We start from the raw sequence: 20,072 nt of genomic DNA, 5'->3' as shown, positions 1-20,072 counted from the left end.
TATTAATAATTATAATAATAATAAAATAATATTACTATTAATAATATTAGTATAATATCTATTAATATAATATATATTAACAATAATATTTTTAAAGAAGTAATAAAAAATTAATGTTTTAAAATAGATTAGATTTTCGAGTATTTATTTAGTCATATGTATCTTTAGGAGTATTTTATTAATGCCAAAGTACATCCTTTTGTAATTTAAATATTAGAATATGTTTAATGTTGTTGATTACAACACATTTCTACGTTTTTAGGGTGTAATAGTGAATAAATACTGCATATTGGCAGTGTTGAATCGATATTTGTGGATCGATTGAGTGCGCTGTTTTGGGGGAGGAGTCAACAAAGACGTTCTTTAACCTCCTTCGTTAATTTTCGCTTTGCGAAGCTCTTTGGGAAACACTCGCAGAACTGGCTCGTTCTTTACTCACGTAATTTGTTAGTTCGTCCGTTATTCGCTAAGGTTGATCGTTTTCGGGAAACCCACCCCTAGACAAGAATAAATAAACTAAGCAGGGAACTAAAGGGAACAAGAAACAAGAAGATGTAAACAAGGAACTAGGGCTAGGGCTAAGGCTGAAATCACAAAGAGACACGGAGAGACAAACAACAGGGGTTAGTGCAAAGACCGACGGAGACAAAGTGGCAGAGGAGGGCTATTTAAAGAAACAGGAAACACTATAATAAGAAACACCTGGGGAAGGGGCGGAGCAACAAATGAGAAACAGGTGGAAAAGTACTGAGACGGGAGACACAGGGAAGCACAGGTCACGTGGGGAAGACACACAGACACGAGACGAGACCAGGATGTGACAAAGACTTTCTTTATTTTATATTTTTAAAAAAAAACAAGTATTTATGTTTAGTAAAATCAAGAAAGACCATATTTTATTTTTTATAAAAAAATATTTATGTTAAGTAAATGTTTTTATTTTTATAAAAAAAATATATATATTTTTTTCAGGAAATAGTTCAACTTAATAGAGATACATTGTTGCTGTTAAAAATGCATTTTCCAATAAAGGGAGTATTGGCAAAACTGGTTATAATGTTTATGTTAAGGCGGCGGGAGGTGGTGTCTGCAGCTGCTGAAAGTAACTAATAAAGTAACTTGTAAAGTAACTTAGTTACGTTTAAAATCAAGTAATCCATAAAGTAACTAAGTTACTTTTTAAAGGAGTAATCAGTAATCAGTAATCGGATTACTTTTTCAAAGTAACTATACCATCACTGAATGTCTTATTGCCCAATACAATTTGGGTGGACGGTCATTTCCGGTTGACAGTATGCCAAGCAGCCACAGAGTTGTTAGGCGTCACTCATAGGATTCATCAAGAGACGATTAAGGATGATTTACACATGTCATTAATGTCTCTGTGAGCCAAGATCATCATTTTAATTCTCTTACAGTTCATGTCCTGAGCTTAAAACTACTGGAACACCAGAATTACTGTCTACAGTCAAGATTTACATGACTGTGAACTGAGACACTGCTGTCCAGGAAGGAAGCCCCTGATCCAAACCAACTTCAAGCTCGACTAAAGTTTACAGCAGACCAACTCAACAAATAAAAAGCCTTCTGAAGGAAATTTTAATGGTCTGATGAGACAAAGATTGAATTGTTTGGTGACAGTGACCAGAGATACTGTACAGTACGTTTAAAACAGTAAAGGTAAGGCATTCAAGCCAAGAACACTATAAACTGATATATGAATTCTATTCTATTCTAAATATTTAGTATAGTCAGAATATTATGACTACCTGCAGGCGCTGTTTAGTTTCCCCTCCTTCCTCCCCACCACCACCAGGGGCTGGCTCCGTCCCTGCCTCCTACATACGGCAGGATCTGCAAGGGTCCAGACGCTGCATACCTGGGCCAACGACGGGGCCTACGCCTAAGACTAACTTTAAATAAATTGTTATCTAATACATTATTAATACTATCGAAATTAAAGCTGTTATTATTGCACATTTGCCTTTGGAGTCTTCCTGGTAGAACTTTCGTTTTTTACTTATTAAACAAAACTGAATTAATTTTGCAATCTATTCCCTTATCCAACGTATTCGTTCATACTCTTCAGTTAACTTAGGCTTAGGCTACTTTACTAAGTTTGTTAACGGTGTAAAAATAGTGATTTCTTTACATCGGTAATGCTATGCCCCTATCTTTAGCATTGTAAGTCTGTTGTGAGCATTAGCTAAAAGTGCTGTATTTCAGAATGCTGGGGAAGAATGGAGATATTCAACAAAAGTTCATACTCGTTTTATGTTTCGCTACAACCCAAGTCCATTTCACATCAAACCTCTCCTTTAATGTCTTTTAGACTCTTTCTTAAATCAAATCAAATCAAATTTATTTGTATAGCGCTTTTTACAACAGGTTTTGGCACAAAGCAGCTTTACAGAAACATGATTACAGGACAAAGAATCAGGCAAAACATTAAACATAGAAAATACAGAATACAGAACCCCCAGTGAGCGCGGAGGCAAGGAAAAACTCCCTCAGAGCTGCAGGAGGAGGAAGAAACCTTGGGAGGACCAAGACTCACATTTAAGGGGGGACCATCCTACCACTGGTCAAACGGCTTTTAAATTAAATGTAAAAAGTCTTTTATATATCCACATAGGTTTTATATATTCAGGAGTATAATAGCGCCACTAATGGCTTGGATGTATTCTGTAGTGGAGAGTAAGATGGATGATGAGCAGCTGATCTGTGGTGGGTGGTGGATGGAGAAGAGCTGACTTCAGAAACTCCATCAGTCTGGCCAGACAGGGGACATGAGAGCCTGAGGGTCCAACATCCATCAGTATCGGGGGTCAGACAGGTGGGCGGTCAGTAACTCGGAGGAAGGCAGAGAGATGGAATTAGTTTTAACTGGATTTATGTAAAACAGGGAATATAAAATATTATCAGAGTGTGGCTAATGACTCCGGCAGAACTGAATAAAACAGCCTAACTAAAGGGAGAGAGCAAGAAGGTAACATAGACACGGAGGCTCCCTGAATCCCATAAATCTTAACAAGATTTATGAATTAATAATACTTTATTTTTAATTTACACATTTTAAGGGTTTTGTAGCAAACACATTTCACACAGCTGCAGTCAAGGTATAAAAGGCAAGCCGGGAAACTTTCACGAGTAACATTTAATTTGCAATGATCTACAAATGACCTCATTACACACAAATAAATGAGACGTTCCACAGGGATTTTCCAGCATGCATCCTGTGCATATGTTGTGCTTGGCTGTTTCAGAGCGCTCCTATGAGACAGATTTACTCCAGCTTCTGGGTCACACAGATGAACTGCTTTTTGGCTCATCAGTGTAAAGGTCATATAACACTTTCCACATCTGTCTGTGTGTGTGTGTGTGTGTGTGTGTGTGTGTGTGTGTGTGTGTATGTGTGTGTTACAACAAAGCTGTCAGGATAATCTTACTCTGGTAAACCAAACAGTCGTTTAAATTAGCAGTGTGAGGTCCTTGTCTGAGGAGATGGATGAGCTGATGTGTGAAAGATTAATGGGAGGAGGGACAAAAAAAACGTTGGCTGTGTTTTACTGAGACTGAAATACTCCAGATACTCTACAGGTTCCACTACATGACTGCTTCTTAATGACCTGCAATCAGGAGGAGACTTAGCCTACTGGTAATGGACTGTTTCAGAATGGCAATCATTAGTTGGGTCTTAAATGTCAAGCTGGATTTGTATTTGATTAAGTTTTTAATTCAATTTTTAATTCAAATTTTAATTTTACATTTTTTCCTACTGCAAATTACCACTGTCAACTTTGTACTTTCAGACCTACTTGTGTACAGTTGTAGGCTATTTATTGTCGTGAAATATGCCAACAACCCCCTACTACAGGGGTAGAATATATTTTTCAAGCCGTTATATAGCGGGCCACAAGAAAAAATCTGGAAAAGTTTTGGAAAATGAAGTGTTGGAGGGATGGAGTGCTGCTACAGACTAGTAGCTCTCCAGCCCACAGGGTTGTTGAGCCCAATTGCAGAACAGTTGATCTCAAAGCAGGTAAATGTAAGGAGAAAGGAAAAAATAAATAAATAAACACACCGCTCCTCACGCAGGATCAAACTTGTGTTGACAGGTTCGTGGTCCAATACACTACCGCTGCCCCGGCTAGTGAATTGGGACACGGTCAGAAAAAAAGCACTTATAAGGAAGTAGGGAGCCCAAGAACAGGCGGAAACTAAAATCACGCCGAGCGCAACAGAGAGACGGGGAGGGAAGTAAACAAAAGCTCACCAGAGAAGCATTTTATTTATATATAAATAAACATTTACTTCACAGATAAGAAGCTTTTTCTTTACTACAAATACCCACAGCACCTAATTTGCACAATACTGTATATTAAGATTATATTATATTATAAATGTTAATAGACTCATAACTGAATCAGAAAATGAATTTAAGAAAATTTCAAATTAGATTGACTTATATATATTTCCCAAAAAAAAGTTCAATTGTGGAAAAGTGGACATTACCATATAGATAATATACAGCTCTTTCTTTGATTTTACCAAATTGAAAACCTCTGGAATATTATCAAGAGGAAGATGGATGATCACAAGCCATCAAACCACCAAACTGAACTGCTTGAATTTTCGCACCAGGAGTAAAGCAGCATAAAGTTATTCAAAAGCAGTGTGTAAGACTGGTGGAGGAGAACATGATGCCAAGATGCATGAAAACTGAGATTAAAAACCAGGGTTATTCCACCAAATATTGATTTCTGAATTCTTAAAATTGTATGAATATGAACTTGTTTTCTTTGCATTATTTGAGGTCTGAAAGATCTGCATATTTTTTGTTATTTCAGCTATTTATAGAATATAGAATAGAATTGTTGTACAGAATAAAACAACATTGTTCATTTTACTCAAACATATACCTGTATATAGCAGAATCAGAGAAACTGAAGTGGTCTCTTACTTTTTTCCAGAGCTGTATAGATATAGACAATATATCATCTTTTTTGAATTTGTAATATTTGGTCTTTGGGTAAAGAACAATTGATTGATTTTTAAATCAAAATGTTAGATTCTAGCTAAATCATAAATACTGGTTAAGAACAACTAATATGTAACAGTTTGGACTAACATATCTTTTTTAATGTATAATCTTTAAAGCTTTTAGAAAGCCAAGAGATCTTATAAAGTTTTGAAATGTTATTCATATTCATAAAACACTTAATTCAAACATGCATTTTCTTAGTAGAACCAACAGCTCTTCTACCACAGAAGGTCATACAGAGTTTTCAATGTGGTGTCACTAAAATAACTTTTTGTATCACCTTTTTTTCCCCCAAGAGTTTATGCAGGTGCTAAAGTTTCCTGTGAGCCCTTTATGGAAAACTGGTGAGTCATTATTTCTGTTGATTTCTGAATTGTTGTTCATCTGCATCAGGAGGGAGTCCTGGATCTGAACGTGCTCCAGACCTGCAGCTGTTTTAATAAAGACTGAGAGAGTATGAGAGAATGAGAGGGATGGAGATGAGAAAGATTGAGAGATATGGAGATATGGACAAATGTGTATAATAAAATTTCCATATAGGTTGGGGGCTTTCCATTGCCTGCGGGTTATAAACAGATCCAAAGCAGTGCTATCTTTTTAGAAGCTTCAATTACAGCCTCCCAACCCCATCTGTCTAGGCCTACAACCTAGAATATGTTCATTAGCAGAGAATATGTGCATGAATGTGAATCATGACAGATAATAAATACTGTTAAACGCACTATAACATAAGTAAGCTAAGTGAGTGCGATGCGCCATAGATGTCTACAGTATCTTGGATGTGCCTTCATATTGTCGCTGTCCAATGAAAAACAAGTATCTCAATTTGCGTTGATTTTTAGTGTACTACACAATTTCAACGCACTAACTGTCCCTTACGCTGTGGCAAAAATTTCTAGATGAGCGGACCAATAGAAATACTTCAAAATGACCTGAAATAAACTATTTTTACATTGACTTTCATTAAAATTTTATTAATTTTTTCTCACTTCTGTAAGTTCTAAAATTGCTGTTTTGGAGATACTTGTTTTTCATTGGACAGTGACAATATATTGGGTAGCTGTCAGGCCTCAGTGTTGTAGGCTATAAGAGCAAGATACCGTAATTTTGGCATTATAAGGTGCACTATGAATGTACACATTGGCGTAGGAACCGGGGGGAATTCAGAAACAGGTGGATTTGTCGCCCCCAAAAATGATACCTCAGAACTGGGGCGTTGCCAGGAGCGAACCGTTTCTCTCAGCGCAGCTGTACTATTAATGAGGACACAGGTGACCGCTGTGTAAATGGGAAATCTCTTAGCGCCAATCACGGAGCCGATTCAGGGAGAAAGTTCCGTCACTCAGAAGAAACAGCCAATCAGCTTGCTGGTTTTGCAGAGCACAGAGGAGAGTTAGGAAGCCCCCTCTCGCTGTGGAGTATTTTTTTTTTTTTTTTTTTTAGCAGCGAGTTGGAGCAGCTGATGTTACAACATATCTGGATATACGTTGATTTTTCTAAACGGAAGGTAGCGGAGCTAATATTGTTTCTGATAGCTGGTTAAAAATACACATCCCTGAATTAAAACTCACAGATCAAACCCTCTCTGAGATTAATAAAATACAGCTTGTGACTTATTGTGACTTAAGTAAAGTTAAGCTAAGTAAATAAAACTGTAATAAAAAAACTTTCTTTTAAAATTAATCGAGTGCTGGATGTTAATCTACACAGATTTCTCTCCTAAAAACTGTTTATTTGGGTGAGTAAAGCACTTCCATTTATTTACAGTAAGCTTAGATTCCTGAATTTCAGCGAGTCAGCTATTTAGCGCTAGTGGGTAGTGGCCCACTACTGAGGAACCCTGAGTGTTCCAGTAAGCCAGAGAGATATTAGCTAGCGGTTTGTCCCACGTAGCTTTTTTTAAGACCATAAATTGTCTTTCATTGTCTATCCCCCAAAACAACCTTATCTTGGATGTGTCATCGTATTTTCTATATATTGGGTAGCTGCCAGGCTTCAGTGTTGTATTAGCTTACCCTTAGTGTGTTGTCATTTCTTTAAAACTACCTTCTCTTCGGATATGCCTCTATATTTTCTATTTTCTGGCTAAATTGGAGCAGCCTGGTGGCTAATCATCATTAATTGCACATTGCACCAGTAAGAGCGTGAAGAGTGTGAAGGTTTAATTAGCAGGGTAAGAGCACAGTTCTGCTCAAAATATTGCAATGCACACAGCATTATGGGTGACATAATAGAGTGCAAAAGAGGACAAATTGTTGGTGCACGTCTTGCTGGAGCATCTGTGACCAAGACAGCAAGTCTTTGTGATGCATCAAGAGCCACGGTATCCAGGGTAATGTCAGCATACCACCAAGAAGGACCAACCACATCCAACAGGATTAACTGTGGACGCTGTATGAGGAAGCTGTCTGAAAGGGATGTTCGGGTGCTAACCCGGATTGTATCCAAAAAAACATAAAACCACGGCTGATCAAATCACGGCAGAATTCAATGTGCACCTCAATTTGGGGCTTTCCATTGCCTGAATTTAGAGAGATATAAAGTTATAAAGAGATCCACAGCAGTGCTGTCTTTTTAGAACCTCCCTTTACACCCTCCCACCCCCGAACTGTCTCATTAACCGCTGGTCAGTGGAGGCCTACAACCTGAATATGCTCATTAGCAGAGAATATGTGAATAAATGTGAATTATGACAGGTAATAAACGCTGTAAAACACACTTTAACAGCAGTAAGCAAAGCAGTGCTGGAGAAACTCAGTCTCAGTTGTTTATTGCATTTGCTTTTTCCCACAGGCTTTTAAGTTTAAGTTTAAGTTGATGTTGCTGCAATGACCTCATCCCCTGTCACAACACTTGGGGCGAAATGCCACTTGTGTGATTTACCGCTTGACTTTTTTCCCGAATTTGCTGGCCCAGAGGCCCCCGAGCAGAGGTTCCCCGTGGCTCTGCTGGATTAGAGACCTCCTGAAGTTCCAGGCCTTGGTGTAAATAGGGTAGAATAGAGGATAGTTAAAGATAATCCTTAGTTTTGGTCAATATTTTCATTGGTCATGCATTCAAAAGCCGTGAAAAGTCAAGTCAAGTCAAGTCAAGTCAAGAGGCTTTTATTGTCATTACATCTGAGTACAGGTACACAGTGTAATAAAATTACGTTCCTCCGGAACCGTGGTGCAACATAGAACAACAAGCAATAGACAACATAAAGTGCAGGAGTGACGACAGTGCAACATAAAACTATAACACTAAATAACAATAAATACAATAAACACAAAAGACGAGACAATTTAAAGACAGGACAGTGCAGTACCGATACGGTATGATAGAGTGTTTAGTGAGGATAAGGTGCAGAGATGTGTGACATACTGTAACATATAGAACATAGATAATCACAGCAGTTACTGAGGTAGAGTTTATAGTTTTTGAGAGTAGCAGCAAATATTGCTGAAGGAATAAAGACATGTCAGTCTCTGTGTGCTTAGTGTGTGTGTGTGTGTGTGTGGGTGAAGTTCAGTCTTTGTGTGTGTAAAGGGGGGGGGGGTGGAGTGTTCAGTTAAGATTTGTGTGAGTGTGTTGAGTGGGGTTCAGTTCTGTCTCTGTGCGTTGAGAAGTCTGACTGCCTGGTGGATGAAGCTGTTGCAGAGTCTAGTAGTGGAGGCTCGGATGCTCCTATATCTTCTGCCGGACGGCATCAGAGCGAAGAGTTCGTGTGAGGGATGGGTGGGGTCGTCGACAATGCTGGTGGCTTTGCGGATGCAGCGTGTGGTGTAGATCTCGGTGATGGAGGGAAGAGGGACTCAGATGATCAACCGCGCTGAATGTTTTAGTAATTTTAGTAAGCTAGATGGAAGTGTGAGCTGGTGTTTCACAGAACTGCAGTTTCAGCTGTTGTTTTCAGAACTGCATCTGTCTATATCCATTTTTCATCTCTTATCTAAAGACTTATCAGGGGTGTGTGTGTGTGTGTGTGAATGCTCCGAATAGGCTCTTACATGAATGCTTTTACACCTGTGTATGCATGTGTAATTCAATGCACAGTACAGGCTTTTGGTTGAATGTTTGCACACATACAGTATGTGTGTGTGTGTGTGGGTGAGAGAGAGAGAGAGAGAGAAAGTGTGTGTTCTGGGGGGTTTCACGAATGTGAATGTCTAACTGAAAACACATACTCATTCTATATGTGTGTGTATGTGTCTATGTGTGTGTGTGTGTGTATTCTAGTCCAGGCTAGTCCAGGCTGTAGATAGTGAAGGCAAGCTTGATGACAACTGCTACTTACATGTGAAGACACCTGGGAGATGATCAAGGAGATGCTTATCAACCTCTGCTGTCATTTCTAGGATCAACTGTTAAAAAGAATGATGGAGCTGAAAAGGAATGAAGGACAGAAAAGGGAGGTGAAGGAATTCCCTATAAGAGACAATAAACAATAGGGGACTAAGCTGGGGTTACGCTATTGTGAAATTCTCTGTCCGGCTAAGAGTCATAACTAGTTTTATTATGCTAAATGAAACCCTGAAAAAGTTTCTTGGATTTTACCGTATTGAAAACCTCTGGAATATAATCAAGAGGAAGATGGATGATCACAAGCCACCAAACTGAACTGCTTGATTTTTTGCACCAGGAGTAAAGCAGCATAATGTTATCCAAAAGCAGTGTGTAAGACTGGTGGAGGAGAACATGCCAAGAACATGCCATGCCATTCCACCAAATATTAATTTCTGAACTCTCAAAATCTTTATGAATACAGATGTTTGATTTTTAGACCAAGCATGAGTGTAATCTAGTAGTGTATGATGACTAGCACCTCAATTTGAACTTGTCACGTTAGTAGCAAATGCAGTAGCCAACTGAGCATTAAAAAATCTAACAAATTAACTTACCTTATTTGTATGCAACTTTTTCAATTACCATCATAGAAAGCTAAGGTTAGCTTACATCGTGCAAGGCTCGTCACGATGCTCATTGCTATCTTACACCCCACCAACAGTCCATTTTCAAGCCTTGTGCCTACATCGTTAAAAAAGCAACGCTGCTTATGAATGTATCTATTCTGATGGGCATGTTGGTCCTGAAAGGAGGCAGATTGGTCAGATCATTGGTTGTATCTTTTTTTTTTTTCTTCTTCTTCTTTTAAAATTAATATTCATAGTAGTCATGTGTCCTGTAGTAAAAACACCGTCAGATGGAAATTCATGGGTCCCACTTTATAATAAGTGTCCCTAAGTACTATGTAGTTACACGGTAATAATACATGTAACTACAGTGTAACTACTGATGAAGTACACATTGTTACATTTTAACTACAGAGGTACAGGTTATGTAATTATACATGTGTATTGAGGTTAATTTTGACTTGTGTAAGTACACATGTGTACAGGGGTGAGTGTACTTACACATGTAATAGAGCAAGTGTACTTAAACATGTGTAACAATGTGTGTACTTACACATGTGTAATGGTGTGTGTAGTAGACAATAGCTGTTGGATAAGTTTATACTCAACTTATCACACACACACACACACACATAACACTCCATAACACATGTTTGCCTCTTTGTTTTAAGAGTGTGAGCGTACCAACAAGGTGGACCTACATGGTAGGGGTTTGTAATAAAAATGCCAGGGTAAACATGCAGTTAATTCAAAGCAAGACACATTAATGGATTTTTAATGCGCAAAGTCCTGACACTGGACTGAGCATCATAAATCATGTTTTAGGTCATTTAAAAAAATTTATTTAGAGCTTACCAAGTCTGCTGGAGTCCTGAGGCTATTAATGCTTGCCCACCTTTTTTCTTGCCCACACTTTACATCTATAAGCAGGTCTGCCTCTGTAGTGTTCACAGGTGTGTTTATACTGCAGCCAATACCAACAGTGCTTCATTCTTCCACATAATAATTCAGGGTACCAGAGATGACAGAGCTCCGGTTATTCAGGCTGAATCTCAGCCAGGCTGTAATGATGCGTGAGAAAGTAAATTATAGTATACATCCCTATGCTCGCGTCTCCAGGAACCAAATCAGTCTGGAACAAAAAAACCTTTGTCATGGCATCCGCATGAGTCCGCATCAGAATGCTGTTATTGATACACCCGGGGACCAGCTCTTTCTGGACGAACACGAGAACAAACATCAGCATTACCTTTCCATGTAAAATAGCAGGAGAGAGAGACCACATTAAGCTGTGTGAAGGCGGCCAGCAAAACACTTCAGTTTCCATAAATCAGCTCAGTTTGGGTTATTGAACAGATTGTTGTATCTCAGCAGACCAGTGTAAGAGAGGCAGCTAAAACTCCTGTAGATGTTGCAATAAGTAAACAGCCACAGTGTTGTCTATAACGGATATTAAAAAGATTACAGTATGGTGCTGTATAAAATTGATCATTTGCTGTTAATGTATTACAGAGTATTACAGCTTTTTTAGAACATATTTTGGTATAAATACACATATTACAGTACTTTTTGCTAGTATTTCCCATGTCCCTGGACTGGAATAAGAAGGAAAAAGGAGGGGGGCAAACTCAGAGGATTTGGGCAGGAGTTCGGGGTAGGAGTTTATTGCATGTTACAACTAAAAAATATCCATAATTAATTAAGAGAAATAGTGTGAGTTCCAGTTTCGAGTCAATTAAATCTTCAAAAGGGTAGATGTAGTATAGTGGCTGTCACGCGCTTATCTTTAAACACTGTGTACAGCTGTTGTTCATACCTTGGTCCAGATGAATGAAGATGTTGAAGATGGAGGTAAGTAGGCCACAAGCAGGTAAGTAGCAGGCAGGCAGAGGGAGAGGGGCAATGGCGGGCAGGCAGCAGCAGGAAGAAGGGAGAGGGTATAGGCAGCCAAACAGGTGCTACACAGTGAAGCAATCCAAATTGTTTGTTATCCAACTAATGCAAAGTAAACCAAATATAAAGACTCAACATAAAGAAGTTTAAAGAATAAACTTAAGTATTTACTGCCCTGCCCTGCCCTGCCCTGCCCTGCTAACTGGCCTCCCGGCCTGTGTAGTAAAACCACTCCAGATGATCCAGAACGCAGCAGCACGTCTGGTCTTCAACCAGCCAAAACGGGCACATGTCACTCCGCTGCTCATTGAGCTCCATTGGCTACCAGTTGATGCTCGCATCAAATTCAAAGCTCTTACAATCGCCTACAAGGTGATACAGAACAGGCTCCTTCCTACCTGCACTCGCTCCTGAAGGCTTACGCTACCTCCCGGCCGCTGCGCTCCTCCAGTGAACGTCGCCTCGCTTTGCCAAAAACTCACACAAAGCAATCCAGACTGTTCTCATACAGAGTTCCCCAATGGTGGAACAAACTACCTTCCACTACCAGATCAGGAGAATCTCTCGCTATCTTTAAGAAACTCCTGAAGACAGAGCTCTTCAAAGAGCACTTACTCTCTTAACACCTCTAACTAACTACCTTCTACTACCAGATCAGGAGAATCTCTCACTATCTTTAATAAACTCCTGAAGACAGAGCTCTTCAAAGAGCACTTACTCTCTTAAACACCTCTAACACACTAACTACTTCTATCCTCATTTCCTTCTTCCCCTCCTTCACTCCTCTATCCTATTATTCCCCTTTGTCCTCCTTTTATCCCTATCCAAAGATGTTTTACCTTTAAACTTATTTTACATTGTACTCAACTATTGTAAGTCGCTTTGGACAAAAGTGTCTGCCAAATGTAATGTAATGTAATGTAATTTGTTTTTCCAAGTTCAAAGGCTTCCAAATATTCAAGCTTAAAGCAGTTAAAGTGGTAAAACACTACAACCTTTTTCTTTGTCTAACTGAGACTGGCTACTAAGTGAGAGGCAGCCATCTTTACCTGGTCAGGTGACCAAAAAACTGTGTCAAAATAAAAGTCCATGGCCTGAGGCCAGCAAACCACAGTAAGTTAACCAAAATAAGAATTTAATCTAAGGAAACTAAAACTGGCTCCAACAAATAGTATATGTCTTTTGCATGCTTCGAGCAGCGTAATGTGTCCTCTTCCCGTCATTGTGATAGTGAAGACACACGGACATGCTCTAAATCAAGTTTATTCGCCTATAGATTGCTAAAATAAGTGTATACTCAGTGTATAATTAGATCTATTTGAGACACAACTGCATGCTGAGTTATGCAGCAATCTCCCTCATTTTTCAGTGGTTGTATTGTTCATAGAACTTGCTGAACTATTTTCCAATCTTAAAATGTAATGCAACTTTCTATGGAAATAAGAGAAAAAAAATAGTTGTCATAAACAGCATCATGTCTTAATTACAAAACTTTGCTGAGCTCTTAGGTAATGTATCTCATCAATCAAACAAAGGAGAGCACAAGACAGAGGGAAAGATGAAAACATCTGCTGCATCTGCTTTGTATTACACTGTACACTCTCATCTATGGAGAAAACGTGCAGTTCTGATGAAATCCTGAAAACCCTTTGAACCCTAACTCACTCCCAGGCTTAACGGTAATCATTCAGCACTTCCACAGACAAGAATTACTGTATCTTATGACTGACATGAAAAGTACTAATTGTCAAGCTACTAATTTTACCCACCAAAAGCTTCCCTTTAACCGGACTTCACTTTATCCATTATCATGACTCTCACCTGACTGTTGCATTTGCAAACAATAATCATACTCGGTGTGGACCAAAACCACCAGTTTCAAACAAACTCTGGAGCGGACCTCAAATAAAGCGAAGAAAACAAGTTCATATTCATAAAGTTTTAAGAGTTCAGAAATCAATATTTGGTGGAATAACCCTGGTTTAATCACAGTATTCATGCATTTTGGCATCATGTTCTCCTCCACCAGTCTTACACACTGCTTTTGGATAACTTTATGCTGCTTTACTCCTGGTGCAAACATTCAAGCAGTTCAGTTTGGTTTGATGGCTTGTGATCATCCATCTTCATCTTGATTATATTCCAGAGGTTTTCAATTTGGTAAAATCAAAGAAACTCATCATTTTTAAGTGGTCTCTTTTTCCAGAGCTGTATATATTATGTTTTACTCTTTGCAAAGTATTGCCATTGTGAATATTGTCCTTTTCTAGCTTATCAGTTTCCTCTTTTGATCTCTTCATGATTGATCTTCTTCTTGGATTTCCTCTTTTGGATTTAATCTTGGTTTGGCTCTTGTACCTGTGGTGATGGTATAAGTAAGGATTTTTAGAGACTGAAGCAAATTAAACAAATAGCTTAATAAAAAAGATACAATCTTCTGAAATGTTTAGATCATCTGAAAACAGTAACATCTGCTGGAAAATTTGTGGTCAAAACAACAACCTTCTCTTTACTACTTCTGACATTAACCCATAAGAGCCCAGACCCATTTTTAAATAGTTTGGTATTAATAAATTGATCCCATTTTTTTTTTTATTGAATCAGATAAATTCAGTGAGCAGCTTAAAAGTGCCACCAAGGTAGCAGTGAATGTCTGATGGGTGATGGGTGTACGGGTTTTAATCAGTCGGTGGCGCACTTGTGTTTTCGGTTGCCAAGATAGCAATGTACCAGAAATCTAACTGAACCCACCTCACTTCCAGACCTCCACATTCATTAGTGTAGATATATTGGTAAGCTCCATTGCTACTTTAACAGCGCCAGAGCAAGGTGTAAAAATAGGCTGGTGACGGGGTGTAAGATAGCGGTAAGCATTTCCACACTGGTGAAGGGTGTGAGATAGGGCCCTTGGTTTGGTGAAATGGACATGAAGTCACTGGTGATTTCCCAGTGCACTGTTTAGACTAGTTCATGGCTAAATCTGGATCTGGGAAATGAGTCAATAAGAAATTCGCCTGAATTCAAACACAAGAAGTTTTTGATTAGCACTCGAGCTGAACGCCTGCAGTCCAGCTGAATCTGTCTGCATGTCGGGGTGTGGTGCTGCTGAATAACTGGAATTAAATTTAGAAATTCATCAACAAATAAAATAATGCAAAACAGAACTGGATGATTGCACACTTTCATCGAGACACACAACATTATAAATATATTATAAATATATAATTCCAAAATTAGATTACAGGAGACTGTTCAAACCAAGAGCAGTCTGCAGTATTTATAAAATCTGATTAACTTCCAACACATTTTACCAGCTAATTAAAGGATGAGAGATTACACCATAACAACATTAGATTCTGGAACAAAAATAACTTGTTGAAAAAGAATAAAACCAAAGTCAAACTTTTTTGTCTGGATGATTATGATGAGTTATGAGATCATCACATCACATTTAAGTTATCACAAAATACTAAACAAATATTGTTTGAAATCGTTTTATATCACATTAATATGTATTTAAAGTAAACTACATTGCATCTCTCGATAATACTAATAACATTAATGAAGTAAGTCCTCTGAGCTCGGCAGTAACCCTGCAGAGACAGTCTACCCATCAAATAGCATTGTGTCCCATGACTTTTGCCATGTCCTATGGAAGTTGGGAGATTTTATGCAAAACTAAATTTTTGTGTGAATTTGGATGTCCACTTGGTGTCGGAAATATTATGCTTCTGTGAGTCATTTAGATGGTATCCTTATTCGGAAACCTGCATAGAACCACCCTGCCAACACCCGTCACCCAACCACCCCCACAAGAGCTTAAATCATTTGAGTTCAAACAACTTCTGGATTTACAGAGTAGTGATTAAATGACTCAGGACTCTGGATATGTGATCGCAAGTCCTAAAAAACTTAAAAACGTAGAGGTCTGCAGTGTGTTTCAGAACTCATGGCTCTTTTTCTACAGTTTACTGTAAGTTGGAGAGGGGTCTGCTGAATTACACAGAGTTTTAGATTGATTGCTGTGGCAGGAAGTCAAATCTGATCCCCTCTTGCTCTGGAGGATTAGATTTTGGCACACTGCTTGCATAAATGTATGTGTAAATGGAGCCTGTTACAGACTGAAAAGAATAATAAATCATAAACAGCCAGTCCCGGTTAGAATAGAAAAGATGGAGTCTATGGAGAACAGAGGGACTTGTGAGCGAGGGTATAATTGTGTTACTTTTTGGAATTTTTATTATTATTTCTGTTTCTTGTTTGTTTTAAAGGTGCAGAGTTGTGTGTGTTTGCATATCTTGCATGAATGATGGAGTTTCTGTGTATGTGTTTTATAGTACATTTAATATTACAGTTATTAGAATTGAATAAAGCATTTATAAAGCAGTATTTGGATATTAATGAATAGCTAAAGCTGTTAATCGCAACATGACATAAGGCATTTAATAAAATAGAACAGTGTTGACAGTGTATTGACATAAGATTCATACAGTAGAGAAAATTATTATAAGATCCCATGCTGATTTTGCATGTTTAACCCATTCCAAAGACATGATCAGTCTATCTAGTTTTTATGGTGGTTTTATTTTAACATACAGCTCTAGAAAAAAAATAAGAGACCACTTGAGAAATAATGAGTTTCTTTGATTTTACTAAATTGAAAATGTCTGGAATATAATCAATAATATGATCACAAGCCATCAAACCAAACTGATCTGCTCTAATTTTTGCATCAGGAGTAAAGGCATAAAGTTATCCAAAAGCAGTGTGTTAGTGTCACGTCTGGTGCTGTTAGCTCCTCTGTCCCTTCCACACCCAGCTCTAACGGAGGTTCTCAGGTTAACAACTACACTACCCAGAATGCACCACCCGCTGACATCACGCACTCACCTGATCACGTGACACCTCACCTGCTTCCACCAGGAAGCCCCGAATACTGATTACTGGCACTATAAAGGTGCACGCCAAACAGACTTCATCGCCGCGTATTGTAGGTTATCCTCATACAAAGCGTTCCTTATCTCTTGTCTCAGTTACTTTGTGTATGACCTTGCTTTTGTTTACTCAACGCCGATTCTTGCCTCTGCCTTTGATATTGGATTGTTTGTGTATGACCTGGACTGTGCTTTCACTACTGCCTCTTGGATTACCTCTGATACTGGATTGCTTGTGTATGAACTCTGGACTGTCTCTCGTTTATGGTATGGTTTTGTCTTCATTGCTCTGTCTACTGGTGATCACCCTTGTTTTTGTATCGACCCTGATTTCATCTGTTTATTATCATAATAAACACATTTTGTTTTTATCAGTATCTGCGCTTGTCTGCTATTCTGTTCTGACCATGACAGAATACGCGGCCGAACTAAATCAGATAGCAGATACTGAGGCTATTAGATCTGGTTTAGCCAACCAGGGGAGGCTACTCGGTCAGCACCAGCAAACGCTCGCTGGTGTGACCCAAGCTGTTTCTGAGCTAGCCCGCCAGCAAACCACGCAGCAGCAACAACTAGCTGAGCTGCTAGCTCACCTCAGAGGCGTAACTGAGCCTAGCCCTAGCCCGTTAGCTGCCCCCAGTATGCCTAACGCTAACTCTTCTGTGTCTGGATTTTCTGTCTCTAAACCGGAGTTGTTTGATGGGGATCCGGAAAAATGCAGCGGTTTTCTTTTACAATGCTCCGTGTTTTTCAGTAATTCACCGCCTACAACCGATAAAGCTAAGATCGGTTTTATTATCTCACGGCTTTCTGGTAAGGCACTCGAGTGGACTACAGCTATTTGGGAAGACCTTTCTGGGGCTAGTTACACTGACTTTTTGGCTACTTTCCGCTCAGTTTTTGATCATTCGCGTTATGGACAGTCTAATGGAGAACTTTTGCTGGCTCTCAAGCAAGGTCAGAAGCCGGTGGCTTCCTACGCTTTGGAGTTTCGCACTCTCGCAGCTGGTAGTGGGTGGAATAACGCTGCTTTAATCAACGTGTTTAGATGCGGACTTAACCCAGATGTACAGAGGGAATTAGCCTGCAGAGATGATTCCCTGACCCTGGATCAGCTCATTTCACTGTCAATCCGGTTGGATCAACTTCTCTCGCGCCGACCCAAGACCAGTCCTCGCACTCAACACACTCCTGTGTCTCTACCCCGCGCTCCCACTCCAGAGAAAGCTGCGCTGCCTGCCCCAGAGCCCATGGATATCCAGAAAACCCGGCTAACTCCAGAGGAGCGGCAGCGTCGAATCCGGCTTCGCCTATGCCTTTATTGTGGAGAGGCCGGGCATTTCAAGGCTGAGTGTGGTCTCCTGACCCGACCTGTGAAAGCTCCAGCCCTGGGACAGCGCGTGGAGTGCTCTCCACGCGCTAACGTGGTACGTAAGCACAACACAATACTTCGCTCTAAATGTTTTTCTTTGCCTGTAAATATTATGTTACCTACTGGTATGCTCTCTGTCCCAGCGCTTGTAGATTCCGGGTCGGAGGGGAACTTCATCAGCCAGGACCTAGTTAAGGAGCATGGAGTGCCCACCAGAGAACTTCTACGTCCATTAGCCATCCATGCTGTTGATGGAAAGACTGTCCGCTCCAAGCCGGTTACCCTGCAGACTCTGCCCATCACTCTACAAGCCAGCGCTCTCCATTTTGAGGAACTACCGCTTTTCGTGCTTCCCTGCACCGAGCATCCAGTTATCCTGGGCATGCCATGGCTGAAGACCCACGATCCCACTGTCTCCTGGCGCGATGGGGATATCTCGGTTTGGTCTGCTCATTGTCATGAACATTGTCTAGCTTTGGATAGTTTAATCATTCAGTCTACTTCAGTAGAAAGTCCTGATGTTTCTGATCACGTTGTTGTACCCGCTGAGTATTCAGATTTTTTGGAAGTGTTTAGCAAAGATAACGCTACTAAATTGCCTCCGCATCGTCCCTATGACTGTGCTATTGACCTAGTGGAGGGTGCCACCTTACCCAAAGCTAGAGTCTACCCCCTTACGCTCGATGAGGAAAAGGCTATGCGTGATTATGTTAATGAAGCTTTGGCGCAAGGTTTCATTCGGCCGTCAAAGTCCCCCGTCGGTTCTGGATTCTTCTTTGTTAAGAAAAAGGACGGGGGACTGAGACCATGTATTGATTATAGAGGTTTGAACGCCATTACGAGAAAATTTGCTTACCCATTGCCCCTCATTCCATGTGCCCTTGAGCAACTGCGTACAGCTACCTATTTCACTAAACTCGATTTGCGCAGTGCTTACAATTTGATCCGCATTAGGGAGGGGGACGAGTGGAAAACCGCGTTTACCACTACTAATGGTCACTACGAGTACCTAGTCATGAGTTATGGTCTCGCTAATGCCCCCGCAGTATTTCAGTCGTTTATGAACGACGTATTTAGAGATATGATTGGCAAGTATGTGACACTTTTTATTGACGACATTTTGATCTATTCCTCAGACCTAGATTCCCACGTGCAGCACGTGCGCTCTGTTCTCCAGAGGCTTTTAGAGAACAACCTTTATGCGAAAGCCGAGAAGTGCGAGTTCCACCTTCAAAGAGTCGCATTTCTCGGCTATGTCATCAGCTCCCAGGGAGTTCTTATGGATGACTCTAAAGTAGATGCCGTAACTAGCTGGCCTATTCCCCAGTCTATCAAAGATCTTCAGCGTTTCTTAGGATTCGCAAACTTTTACAGACGTTTCATACGTAATTTTAGTAGCATAGCTGCCCCCCTTATGGCGCTCACTAAAAATGCCACCAAAATTCTGAAGTGGTCCCCTGAAGCTGACCAAGCTTTTAAGAAAATAAAAGCCGCCTTTGTCTCTGCCCCCATCCTGACGCATCCTAATCCAGATTTACCTTTTGTTGTAGAGGTCGATGCTTCTAATACCGGCGTCGGAGCAGTTCTCTCCCAACGCAGCGGTTCACCGCCTAAGCTTCATCCCGTAGCCTTTTTCTCAAAGAAAATGTCGCCTGCGGAGCGTAATTATGGGATTGGGGATAGAGAGCTGCTGGCTGTCAAATTAGCTCTTGAGGAGTGGCGTCACTGGCTGGAAGGTGCTGCACATCCATTCACCGTTCTAACTGATCACAAGAACTTAGAGTATCTCCGTACAGCTAAACGTTTAAACCACCGTCAAGCTCGTTGGTCATTGTTTTTCTCACGTTTCAACTTCTCAATCTCGTTTCGTCCAGGCAACCGTAATACTAAAGCTGATGCCTTATCCCGTGTTTTCAGTTCCCCAGATGACACATGCC

At 40.0% G+C, this 20,072-nt stretch overlaps 1 long non-coding RNA gene across 1 annotated transcript; it reads right to left on the bottom strand.

The window, feature by feature from the left end:
• Window positions 1-12,107: 12,107 nt before the first annotated feature.
• On the bottom strand, window positions 12,108-12,716 carry LOC125784873 (uncharacterized). The gene is made up of 2 exons (XR_007427475.1): window positions 12,560-12,716; window positions 12,108-12,455 (listed from the first exon to the last, which is right to left on the bottom strand). It is a non-coding gene; the product is annotated as an uncharacterized LOC125784873 (long non-coding RNA).
• Between the last annotated feature and the right edge of the window lie 7,356 nt (window positions 12,717-20,072).

Source organism: Astyanax mexicanus, chromosome 20 (assembly GCF_023375975.1).
Source record: "Astyanax mexicanus isolate ESR-SI-001 chromosome 20, AstMex3_surface, whole genome shotgun sequence".
In the NCBI taxonomy this organism is placed as follows: Eukaryota; Metazoa; Chordata; class Actinopteri; order Characiformes; family Acestrorhamphidae; genus Astyanax; species Astyanax mexicanus.
This window is presented reverse-complemented; position numbering and strand designations above follow the sequence as displayed.